We start from the raw sequence: 12,210 nt of genomic DNA, 5'->3' as shown, positions 1-12,210 counted from the left end.
CTAGCAGTTCGAAAGCACGTCAAAGTGCAAGTAGATAAATAGGTACCACTCCACCGGGAAGCTAAACGGCGTTTCCGTGCGCTGCTCTGGTTCTCCAGAAGCAGCTTGGTCACGCTGGCCACATGACCCTGAAGCTGTACGCCGGCTCCCTCGGCCAATAAAGTGAGATGAGCGCTGCAACCCCAGAGTCAGTCACGACTGGACGTAATGGTCAGGGGTCCCTTTACCTTTACCTACAAGTTACTATATACAAGAACAGAAACAGATCTTTACTACCTCTCTCTTAAACTCCAAATGACTCTCAGAACTCAGAACACCACACTGACCAACACACACTCCAGTCATTAGGTCATAAGTCATCATGCCTGTGTGAGACCTCAACCAATGGTATTGCTATATCCAAGGTCTCATATCTCTAGGCAGAATAACTCCTCTCTGCTCAGTCATCCTTGGCCTTTGGCCAACTCTTAATTGACTCTGTGTGAAGCTGCACAGAATGGCACGTAGTCAAAAAACCCAACATGTTTTCCCACCAGACCCCCACCTGTGGGGGAAAACACACATCTACATCAGCCACTGGTGCTCAGTCATAAGGAGAAGGTTTTTGCGTCTCTCTTCAGAACAGGAGGAGGGGTAGGGTCTAATCCTGGCATACAATGGAACACAGGTGTGTTTAATGCAGGAGAGACGGAGCCAATACGAGGAGGAACTGAGCAGGAAGAGCAAGAAGTCTTCCAAATATTGTGGATTTTAAAGGGGGTGTACTGAGACCTTTTGCAGCAGTAGGCAAACTGGCAGGTATGGTTGCTGCTTGGCGACCCCTTCTCTGTGGCAGCAAACCTGATGGTCTTCAATTGATGCCGATGTGCTTGTTTGGGAGTTCAGCTGTTTAGAATAAAAGGGCATCTGCCTGGTAGATTCCACTGGCTTGTTCAGATCAAGTCACCAAACCTCAAGGGACTGTCGTTGGAATTAACTCATTGCAACCTGATTGCTGCATTAATCAGCTGTACATTAAAAGTGTGTTAACGACAAAAGAAGTTTCTCTCTCTCTCTAAATATCACGTCTGAAAGTGGCCAAAGAAAATGAATACAGTGAGAGCCTAATTTTATCACTGCATCAACTTACTGTATTGTTGCATGCCCCCCCCCCAAAAAAATCTCTTGAGTGGTGCAAGATTCCAGGAGGTTCCAGGTGTCCTACCCAGGGTTCGTGTTTCCTTTTGGAAATGAGACACAGGACTCAGCTACATTAGTCAAAAAACAACATTTTAAATGTGTTATAAACATACAACACCAGGTGGCGCTATAGAGCACAAAACTTTTATATGCGATTTTACATACAGTATTTTATCTTTTAAAACAATTTAATTTATGACTTATTTATAGTGTTCCCCCACCCCACCCCGTGTGTGTAGATTCACCCCCAGTGGAGACTGCAGTGTCTTTATGATAAATGGTTTATTTACGCATATATACAACCTGAGCCTTGTCAGGAAATCTTGCCTCTCAGGAGAAACTGGCCACGCTCCAGGCACCCGGCTTGATCTCCTGTTGACCTCCCTGTCTGCATTCCCAAGCAGGATCCAGGCTAGGTCACGATCGGCGATCCTCCGCAAGCGTGAGAAGAACACACCACTCTTCCCTGCCCCCAGGCAGGGGAAAGAGATAGACAGAAATGTATTTACATGCCTTTATTTCTGTCTTTGCAGCGTTACAGAGAAACACGTCTGCTCTCTTGAAACTCCAACAGCAGAGAGACAAACTCCACCTCCTGTACTTCCTGTACAGTTCAAATTACACTCTGAGCTAAATCCGGTGCTCAGCACTGTGAATAGACTGTCCCTCTGTTCCCACGGAACAGTCCCAACATTCCCATTATGTTTTGCTTTCATGCTAGCAGCTGCTCGCGCCCGCATTGCTTCTATATCGTAACATGCCTGTCATGCAGGGGTCCACAGCATTAACACCCCAAAGGGTCTTGTTTCTCCCGTAGCCACAGCTATGAATTTCTGCAGGGAAATTCAAGGAAATAAAGGCTCAGCATTTGAGCTGAATGTTTCCTGTTTCTCAAGGGGTAGGAGGGGTGGGGAAAGTTGCAATCCCTGGAGCCAAAAGGCCGTCAAAAGGGTTAACAGCAGTAGGCTGTGATATTTGTGTATAGAGCCCAGGTGAGACAAGAGAGTATAAACAGTGGCCGGGAGTTAAAGGACAACACACCTAGTTCTACTCAACCCATTGGGTCTTAGTACTTCTGTCTCTTGCAAACACACACAGCGCTTCATATTATCAAGCTGCTTTTGAAATTGAGAGGGCTTTCAAAGCCAGGTTTTGATAGGCCGAGTGAGGATGGCGGCTGATACAATTCAGTACAGTGGTACCTTGGTTCTCAAACTTAATCCGTTCCGGAAGTCCGTTCCAAAACCAAAGCGTTCCAAAACCAAGGCACGCTTTCCCATAGAAAGTAATGCAAAACAGATTAATCCGTTCCAGACTTTTAAAAACAACCCCTAAAACAGCAATTTAACATGAATTTTACTATCTAACGAGACCATTGATCCATAAAACGAAAGCAATAAGCAATGTACTGCAGTCACACAATCCATCCATCAGTAGCTGAACTGGGTTCCACACAGTCACAAAAACGAAACAAAAAAGAGCCGCAAAAAAAAAAAACCACAACACAAAATAAATAGCAAAAACAGATAGACCTCAAGGAAGGATGTCACTCAAATCAGAAGTGTAACACTCAAAACGGAGCACATTTGGCTTCCGAAAAACGTTCACAAACTGGAATACACACTTCCGGGTTTGAAGTGTTTGGGTTCCAAGTTGTTTGAGTACCAAGGCGTTTGAGAACCAAGGCACCACTGTATGCACTTAAAGGCAAGCATACCTAATTCACACTTTCAGAATCAAAGGGTGAACCGAAACACAGCCGCCAATTGGGACTTAGACTGCTCTGTATTTAGCAGCACGGTTTCTCCAGCCAACCAATGCGTACAGAAATGCGTATATCAGGGGAACATGTGCATACGAATGCACACATTCTTGAAAATAGCATACGAAGGTGCATTATAATAGGGGAAACTGCTTTGCCAAAATGTGTCCTGAACTGTGGAAAAGTGAGTCTAAGACTGGAAGAATGAGAAACTGGCAGATTTGACCATCCTTTGCCAGGAGGGCCTGAAGTTGTTGTTTTTTAAATCTCCACCTAAAAATCCCCGCTGGGCACATCCAGTTGTAATAAACGAAAATTTGTTCTTATTCCCTTAAGGGGGACACAAGAGCCCTTATAGAGTCCTTTGCAGGTTCTCCATCGGTCGGAGAAAATAACAGAAGCCAACCAGAGAATATTGAGAAGCGAAGCAGCTCGTAAGCCTGATCTTTATTGAACTGTTGCAACACGGTGCTCCCCTCACACACAGGAAAAGGAAGAGGACCCCAAACCAAGGTGTGCCCACCCTAATATAGACATTTTAATTTGCCTGCCCTGGAGTCCAAGGCCACCCCCAGACACGTCATACGTACATCACAGAAAGGGCGGTCTACAACAGAAATCTGAGCGCATTGTTTATCTCCTGTCTGGCAGGTTACCTGTTAATGCTTACTTGATTGGATACCCTGGGGAGCCTGGCCAGTCTTTTGTAATGACACATACTTAGTTGTTGAGCCAGGTCACAGGCTCACCCTATTCATACACAGACATACCCTTGAGACAGGATTTCTGAAGGAAAAGACAATAGGGAGGCTTTTCTATTTCCCTTGACCTTGCAGAGAAATTATTTGGTCAGGTTGGGAGTCAAAATGGTTTCAGGGCTGTTTTCCTGTGCTGCTTCAGACATGTGGTTTATATATTTATGTACATGTTTGCTTGGTACATTTATGAACATTTATTATATATATAATACCTTATTTATTTTTATTTCACAGCAATTTGGACCAGGCATTTTGCACAGTCTGTCACAGGCTTCCTATGTCTGTTGCACTTCATGGTATTTTCGTCTCGTTGTTGACAATTCCCTCATTCCTCTCTCCCCTTATGCACACACCAACTTGCGTTTCCGGGTGTACAACGGGTTCACCAGAAGGTAACATGCCCTGTGTCTGACAATGTGGACTTTCACCTTGCAAAGCCCACATCACCGTTTGTTTTTATAAAGTGCCACAAGACATTGCTGCCCTTCTGGAATTTGAACTTTACTGTAAACGCCCTTCCTGTACGAGAGGAGAGGACTTGAAGGGACTGAGCGATATCTAAATATTTGTGCTGCTCTTTATCAAAAGCCACCAGGAAATGGCTCACCGGGCAAATTCCCCTGTAAGAAGTAGTGAGAATAAACAGCAGAGTTCTGTTTTAATATGGTACAGCAGATCAGATACCAGTAAAAACCTGGATACAGGAGTGCTTTGGGTTCCTTGACATGTAGGAGTTAACGGAGAAATCCGAGGGCTCCCTTGGACAAAAAAAAACAAGGACACCAGTCAGGAATACCAGAGCAAAACAGCAGCCAGTAGGCTTGTTCTTAATTGAAGCCTGTCATGACAGGACTCCCACCTGCCACCAGGTGAAACAAAATGGAAGCCCAGAACAAAGAAGATCCCAACTTTTATTAGTTACTAATCCCCCAAACTACACCCCTAGAACTACATCATGACTACATCATTGACACATCACAAAAAGGAGGGGTTGAGGGAGGAGTTGTGGAAGCAACCTGAGTGTCTTGTCACCTGGCTGGTTCCTCCTTTCCCCCTGCCCATGAGTCACTTTCAGGAGACAAAGGGGAGCTTGCAGTTTCCTGCCCCCAGAGGGAAGATCTGATCATTGTCCTTTGTTCCACTCCGTGCTGAATCCACTCCCATATGCAAGTCCTTTGTGACCTTGATGGACTTCTGTCTGGGACCATCAAGGTTGTCATGCCAACGGAGTAGGGCTCCTGTGTATGTGCTGCTACAGTTAAGGGATTATGGCCGTCCTGTATCAAACCTTCCCCCTTTGATAGCCCTTCCTTCATGGAGTAAAATAAAAGTAGACCGGTGTAAATCCGATGTATGGTTGATTTATTATGAATTTATAACAGAAACGTTGCGCATGTCGTGTGTGTGTGTGTGTGTGTCGTGTTTGTACAAACTGAATGATTGGGGGGGGGGGAGTTTCCTGCAACAGAGCTGAAGCTTGCCATGACAGTTAGCAACTGGAACATAGGAAACTGTCCTGTACTGAGTTAGGAACCTTTGTCAATCTAGCTCATGCTGTCTACACTGATTGGCAGTGCCGGATTTAAGTATAAGCTAAACAAGCTATAGCTTAGGGCACCACTCTCTTGGGGGGGGGGCGAAATAAAGGAAAAAACACCTGGATGTCCTATTGTAAACAAAATCTGCCCTTTTCCCCTTATCGAGTATCCAAGAGCCCGTATAGAGTCCTTACGTGGGTTCCCTATTGGTAGGAGAAAATAACAGAGGCCGACCAGAGAATATTGAGAAGCAAAGCAGCTCGTAAGCCTGATCTTTATTGAACTGATGCAACAGGGTGCTCCCCTCACACGCAGGAAAGGAGGAGGACCCAGAACCAAGATGTGCCCACCCTTATACAGACATTTTAAATTCCCTGCCCTGGAGCTCAAGACCACCCCTCCATACATCATACATACATCACAGAAGGGGTGTAACCCAAGACCACCCCCCACAAACATCATACCTACATCACAGAAAAGGTGGTCTACAACAGAAATTTGAATGTTGTTGTTTTTCCTGTCTGCCAGGTTGTCTGATAATGCCTTATCTGATTGCCTTTCCTGGTAGTCTGGCCATTCCTTTGAAATGGTGATTACCCACTTACTGTAACAAGGAAGGTTTTTTTCACCTCCTCCCTCCTTGCAGAGAAACATTTGGTCAGCTTGGGAGTCAAAAATGGTTTTAGGACTGTCTTCCTGTGCTGATCTATGTACGTGCTTGGTTGGTACATTTATGAACATTTATTATATATATAAGACCTTAAATTTTCTTATTACATTTCCAAGATATAAGATGAAAAACAAATAAAATAAAACCCACATACAGCAACAGTGTTTTGTGTTGTGTGGGCTCCTACGATGTAAGTAATGGTCCCCACCTGCTAGCCTGCTCCCTAAAATATCACTGGTTTGCTCATTTCTATATATAGGGTGCCTACATTCTGCATGGACTGGTTGCATGGCAACATCAGCAAATGACTTGAGATACCTATTAGGTACATAAATTGCCATATAGTATATATTCAACAACAAAAATAGCGACAATTTGTTGTTGACAAAGGACAGCTGGACATATAAAGGGTCCCATTACCTTCAGTAGCTTAGGGCCTCATCAAACCTAAATCCAGCCCTGTCTACAGGACTTTAGAGTTTTTCCCCACCCTGCCTGGAAATTTGTTGTTGTTTAGTCGTTTAGTCATGTCAGACTCTTTGTGACCCCCTGGACCAGAGCACGCCAGGCACTCCTGACTTCCACTGCCTCCCGCAGTTTGGTCAAACTCATGCTGGTAGCTTCGAGAACACTGTCCCACCATCTCGTCCTCTGTCATCCCCTTCTCCTTGTGCCCTCCCTCTTTCCCAGCATCAGGGTCTTTTCCAGGGAGTCTTCTCTTCTCATGAGGTGGCCAAAGGATTGGAGCCTCAGCTTCAGGATCTGTCCTTCCAGTGAGCACTCAGGGCTGATTTCCTTCAGAATGGAGAGGTTTGATCTTCTTGCAGTCCATGGGACTCTCAAGAGTCTCCCCCAGCACCATAATTCAAAAGCACCAATTCTTCGGCGATCAGCCTTCTTTATGGTCTAGCTTTCACTTCCATACACCACTACTGGGAAAACCATAGCTTGAACTATACGAACCTTTATTGGCAAGGTGATGTCTCTGCTTTTTAAGATGCTGCCTAGGTTTGTCATTGCTTTTCTCCCAAGAAGTAGGTGTCTTTTAATATCAGGGATTAAAACTGGGACCTTTTGATGCAGAGCAGCATTGAGCTATGATTCTTCCCGTACTTATAGCATCTCCCGCAGGGTTTTGTCCTGGGTCCAATGAGTTGGCCAGAAAGCACAATGACTTTGTTCGATATGGCCCCTTCATGTTTATTGCTGTTTCTGTGTTATATTATATTATAACAATAGTTATTTTTATTTTTGCTAAGTTTCGTGGATATTTTCTTTTTTAATTGCTTATGTAAGTCACCTGGAGATGTTTTGCATTAGCTGCTACTGGAACGTGTCCAGAGGAGGGCAACCAAAATGGTCAAAGGCCTGGAAACGATGCCTTATGAGGAACGGCTAAGGGAGCTGGGCATGTTTAGCCTGGAGAAGAGGAGGTTAAGGGGTGATATGATAGCCATGTTCAAATATATAAAAGGATGTCATATAGAGGAGGGAGAAAGGTTGTTTTCTGCTGCTCCAGAGAAGCGGACACAGAGCAATGGATCCAAACTACAAGAAAGAAGATTCCACCTGATACGGAACGGGGGGGGGGGCAATGTCTTCTTCACTACAATATATTTGCTCAATTTCTCTAGGACTCCATCACCCCTCCCCTGTCCTCCATAATCTCTCAAGTAATACTGTCAAAATCCTGTTACAATGTATCCACTCTGTTTCTGCTTTTGCTCTATAGTACAGAGTGGCTTAGAAATCACTGAAATCTTCAAAAATTGATATAAAATCAACCGTAACTCCGATTTCTTCACTTTTGGTGTCATTCAACTCAGCTCCCCCTGGACTCCATAATGCTACCCCTACCTCCATAATCCCCGAAGCGGCAGGTCACGTACACAGGAATTTCTTAATCCTGTCAGATAGTCTTGCAAAATCCTTCCTTCGGGCAATATTAGGTGGCAGACGATGCATATCTCTGACCCATTGTCTTGCCACCACCGGTACTCAATAAATGTGTATCTATGTATATTTCCCGCTCCGCATATCCCCCCTCCCTCATCCGAAAATGCTAATTAATGTAATCCCACCTTTTCATAATGTATTCATGACGTGTAAAGTATATTCATGATGTAACTTGTGAAACCCAACCTTCCCATAATGTATTCGTGACGTTTCATGCACTGTATTCTGGGACATGGAGGGAAAACTCAAAAGTTCATGTCACCCCTTTCTCACTGTTCAATCTCGCCTTGAACCTGTTGCGCAATAAACTTGGATCTTCTGCAGTTTGCTCCTGCGTCCGGCTGAGCTCATTTTCTTCCGCAGGGACCCACGGACTTAGTCCGATGAGCTGGGTGGCAGAGTAACCCCGCACCCAGATTTTAGCCGTAACAGTTGGCTGCCCAACGTGGGGCTTGTGGTTCTCCCGAGCTGCTGACTGGGGGCCCCGAAATCTTCAGCCGGCTCCGGGCCATTTTGCCTGGGAAGATCCTTTTGGACCCCCAGCCATCTTCCGGGCGGTAATCGAAAGCCCTAGGAGTTCAGCCGGGGAGCAAAAGAGGGATCCAGCCGGCCTATTCATCGATCCCGGGATCATCATAGAAGACGCGTGAGTATAAGGAAAAAGGAAAATCCAGTGCACTGGTGGGAAGGGGGTGGAAGTCTCCTGGCAACTGAATTCTCTGCCCTCCTCTCTATCGCTCCTTCTTGCCTTTCTCTTGGTCCGGTTAGTGAGAGAGACCGTGGACCGCTGCTCAACCCGAAAGGGGGGTTCTGAGCTCTATCTCTTTTCCTTAAAATCTCCAGCCAGCCGCACCAATTGGGAGCCCGAAAGTAAGACGGTGAGACCCGGCTTGGAAAGACAGCCGACTTTCCGCAACGGGCATCCCAGTTGAAAGCAAGGGGTTGGAGCTCTCTTTCCGAACTTCCCGAGCGCCCTTACGGAGGGGGCAGGAAGGGGTCTGGCTTTCTATCCCAATCCCAGCCGCACTGGTCTGTGCCACGTAACCGTGCGTGAGCCCACTTCCAAAAGCAAGGGGGATTTTCAGTTCGAAATGCTATCCAGGGACCACCCGATCTGGCACTGCATGGCGCGGGCGTCCAGTAGGGCCCCTTTTCCTGAGATGTGACGATAGGTAGGAGGTTGCCAGGAGGGATAGCCCATGAGGAATTGGGCAGGACCGGCAGAGTGGAAAGAGACCCCAGGTTATAGGAAAAAGGAAATAAGGAAATAAGGAAATAGGAAATAAGGAAATAGGAAAGGGAACGCAAGGAACCAGATAGCTAGAGCTCTCTAAAACCCACTAAGGAAGTTGCCAGGCAACTAGAAGCCCCTTCTCCTCTTTACTATACGTCCCTGTACTAAGCATACCAAACCCCTAGACATACCAATCCTAATCAACCCCTCTTTTTTCCCCTTCCCTATCCCAGACACCCCCCCCCCAAAAAAAAGGAAAAAGCAAAAAAGCAACAACAGCAACGCATGCATCTATAAAGGGGTACCCAGTCAACCAAGCGTTGTGAGCCCTACCAGTCTGATTACCTGGTGGTGTGTTTGAAGAGGCAAGGAAGCTCATAAAACCATGTGGGACCTTCCTACTAATTTCACTTAATGAAGCCAAAGGTAGTGGCCCATCTCCTTGCAATAACCAACTAAAGGATGAGAATATGTATGTTTACATGTTGTCCGTTATGTGTGTTGTCTGTTCCTTCTGTCTCTGGCAGACTGCCTTTCTTAAGTGTGCATAGTTTAAACTGCAAGCTTGCTTCAAAATTTAAATCTAAGGAAGTCATGCTGGATCTTAGCAGTCCTAAATAAGAGAAAATGAGAATGAAGTGTGCAAATGTTTACCCCACCTCTTGCTTTGCCCCAACTTTTGAGATTGCGAGTCTACAGTCTTATTTTGGAAGGTGCTGATAACCTAATGTTTCTGCTGCAAAAGCCTAGTTGAGCCAACTGCTCTCAAGCTAAAATGCAGTGTATGTATTTCATTAAGCATATGCCTATGAAAGTATGGTGTTCCTTCTAAGAAAATATCTGAGTCCAGTTTTAACTTTGATTTGGTTGGACAGAAGAGTTATTGTAAGGCTCCTGATATCAGTCTCTATAAGACTTCCTGGCCTCTTTTCTTAGAAAATGCCCCCCCCCCTGTTTCATTCTGTCTCTTTCAGGGTTTTTTTTTTTCCCTCCTTCTCCTTCTTATTCTGTGCCAGGTAAATTTACTCCTGAGTAAGCTTCCTTTAAAGGAAACTGCAAGGGGGGGCATAGATTAGGCTTACTATTGCTCTGCAAGTTCAACAAAATTGTCAAATCTATGGCTGTTGTAATTATTTGTGAGTGGTTATATCAATTGAATTAACTTTGCTTTATAAAAGATCCTCTCCCTATCTTAGGAAAAATGTTAACTTCAATCTTCCTTTAAAGATAATTTCTATAGGTATGTGTGTGTTTCTGGTAGTACAAATCTTGCTATGAACCCTGTATTTTAGGGTTGGACTAGATGACCCCAGGTCCCTTTCAACTTTCCCAATTTGTGGCTGATGAGTTGAAATTCAGCCCAGGTTGGCTCTTTGTTTTTTAAAAGGTGTGATGAGAGGTGAAAGCCATGATGTTTGAAGCAGAACTGGTGATATCAGGCATTTAAGTGATTACAGTGTTTATCATTTTGTCTATTATTTACAAAAATCAGACTTAAAAGTCTACTCAAAGTTTAAGCACATACAAATGGATAATCAAGTAGAATTAGCCTTGACCAATCCATTTGTCTGCAAATGGTAAGGCCGAAATGACTGAGAATGTTTAAAAAAAAAAATTCCTATGAATTCTAACTCTCTGGCCATTTTTACTCATAAATAAGAGAGCGGTTGATTGTTCTGCGAATGGCCAGAGGGATATTAGCCCTTTCCTGTACATAAAGGAAGCAGTCTCGTTTGCTTGGGCCGAAATCGCTAGCTTTGGTAAATACTTAAATTGCTGAGTTTCTCTTTTTTGTTTAAAATCAAACCCTGTTTTCAAAATCTACTCCATACCCTTCCCTTCCCTTATTCAAATGTTAATTTAGCCAAAGGATGCAACATTTTCAATAGTACAAAAGGTTTGCTGAGACATGAACTCTGCACATGCACAGAGGCTAGATCAGCTAAAGAAGAGAGAGAGAGAGGACGGGGGGGGGGGGACTGTAAGGAGGGAGAGGAGGTTTCTTCCAAATGTAAAAGAAAAGTCAGAACCATTGAGGGAAATCACCCTTAATCTGTCTTTGCCCCAGGGGCTACTTAAGACAAAAGGCTACAAAAAAAAAAAAAAAACTAGCCCATCAAAAGTCAAGAGCTTTCCAGGTTCCAAATCTTAACATGCAAAATTCTTTTCACAGGTAAATATCAAAGCATTCCCCCCTGATTGGGAATTTTAGGAACAGCATTTCCTGACAGGCTTTTCACATGAAATAATTTTCCCTTTTAACAGGATATGTGAACCCTGATAACAAAGTGTTTGTCCCTTTTCCTCCCACAGCAACTTTCTTTCTGTTCTGTGAAACAAGTCTGAATCCCTGCTGTATTAGTGACCTCTATCTCTTTGTGCCTTTGACATTTTTTTTAAGTTACAAATAATCTGTTTTCATTTATTTAATCAGTTTCTCCATGATGTCTATGAAGTTAATCGAAGCACAACCAAACATTGTTTGTGGAATGGTACTTGTTTACCTTTGGCCTGAGCATTTCTTACTAATTCTGTCATTTTGGCTAGTGCAAGGTACCTGCACAACTTTAAATTGCCATTCATTTTTTTGGTATTAATTCATTTCCCAGTATTCCGCTATTAACATTACAGCTGATGTCACATCAAGAAACACTTTTATTTTCATTTGGGATGTTAGAATGCCAAAACAGATTACTTCAGGTTACTTATTAATTGTGTGTCTTAGCATTTATTTATTTTTGGTTCCTCATAGCTCATTTTTGTGTGTTTGTGTTTTACTTTGGGGGACATGTTCATCACATGTTGAAAGTCAGTCTCACGAAGTTCTTTTATTAAATAGCACATGGTGAATTTTAAGTTTTCCTCATTGTTTTTCCATTTTTTCCAGTCCAGTAGTAATATGTGTGGTTTTGATAATATCTTTGTACTATTTAATAATAGTTATTTTCTGAATCTGATGTCTTTGTGTCAAGTCCATTTTCATCTAACTGGTAATCTAATTTTTTGCTTTCTTTTTTATTTTTTAACCTTTGTATTTTTTACAGTTCTCTTTCTATACATGTGGAGTAATTTTTTATTTTATAATATGAAAAGAACAACAACAACAAAAATTA

This window comes from Podarcis vaucheri (genome assembly GCF_965113315.1).
Source record: "Podarcis vaucheri genome assembly, chromosome: 6".
Lineage (NCBI taxonomy): Eukaryota > Metazoa > Chordata > Lepidosauria > Squamata > Lacertidae > Podarcis > Podarcis vaucheri.
This window is presented reverse-complemented; position numbering follows the sequence as displayed.